The following is a 1,220-nucleotide window of genomic DNA, read 5'->3' as shown; positions in this document are numbered from 1 at the left end:
AACAAGGGTTTTATTTATAATTCCATCCCAAACTTACTGAACCTCTGAATGATAGATGGCAGCACGCTCAAAATTCCAAAGAATCCTTCCCTTGGATTCTTTGGAACTGCATATCTTGAACTGAAACGCTAAAGTAACTAGGGAAGAAAAAATTTTTTCCTAATATTTCAATTCAGAAAATATGCAATATTTAAAAATAACTTTCTCTTACATAACTTTAAGATAAGAGAATTCATTGTTTTAAATACCAGAAAATTATTTAATAGCGTACAAATATCTAAAGGAATCCATAACTAAATGCTTTCATTTTTGGATTTGGTTTTTATTGCAATAAATTTCAATCGTTATTAACTACTAATATTCATATTTTTGTACTTTTCTATTAATTTAGAAGAAATAATTTTTTATAGTAAAATACTCAAAGTCATTCATTACCTGGGGGCGAGAATCTAAAAACTGATTTCGTAATGTACTTTACTTCTCTGTTAAAAAAATTTAAAAAATGAAACGATTTTTTTTATCTAATATTTAATAGTCTTAGAAGTTAAGACATAAAATTAAGAATTTCAATATTTATGGGTTCATGTGTAATGTCTCCCACATGGTCTAGTGGTTAGGATACCTGGCTCTCACCCAGGAGGCCCGGGTTCGATTCCCGGTGTGGGAAGTTATTTTTAATTATTCCACGTAACATTTCTTCAGCAGCATTTAAACCGGAATCTCAAATTTATATATATTAGCAAAATTGTGTATTATACAGCTATCGATTTGGAGTTGTATGATACAAGAGCATATGTATATTGAAGAAGCTGTAACGCTTTTATCTACTTTGATATTTTTATCAGAGTAATGTTGCTAATATATACTTTAAAATGTTTTACTAGCATTTATCGCAATTTTTTTATAAATACAAAATTTCAGCAATTTTTCAAAACTTTATTGTATATCTAACAATATTTATTACATATTATCTAATAGGTATAAACGATAAATTATATAATATAATAATGTATATGTAATAATATATCTATAATACGATAAAATTAAAGAATAACAAAATATAAAAATATTTTATATTTTATTGCGGAATTGTAATCGTATAGTACAGAGAAATTTTAATGCAAAATATAGTTTGGGCGTAAAAGTGAGATTAATTGTAAAATGTCATTTGTATATTTATATTCTATATTTATTGGGGGGGGGGTGATCGAATTATCAAT

The 1,220-nt window shown here is 26.3% G+C and overlaps 1 non-coding gene across 1 annotated transcript; it reads left to right on the top strand.

Annotated features, from left to right (window-relative positions):
- The first annotated feature begins 595 nt into the window (after window positions 1-595).
- Trnae-cuc (transfer RNA glutamic acid (anticodon CUC)) lies at window positions 596-667 on the top strand. Its single transcript has one exon. It is a non-coding gene; the product is annotated as a tRNA-Glu (tRNA).
- The last annotated feature ends 553 nt before the right edge of the window (window positions 668-1,220 follow it).

Source organism: Argiope bruennichi, chromosome 4 (assembly GCF_947563725.1).
Source record: "Argiope bruennichi chromosome 4, qqArgBrue1.1, whole genome shotgun sequence".
Classification (NCBI taxonomy): domain Eukaryota; kingdom Metazoa; phylum Arthropoda; class Arachnida; order Araneae; family Araneidae; genus Argiope; species Argiope bruennichi.
This window is presented reverse-complemented; position numbering and strand designations above follow the sequence as displayed.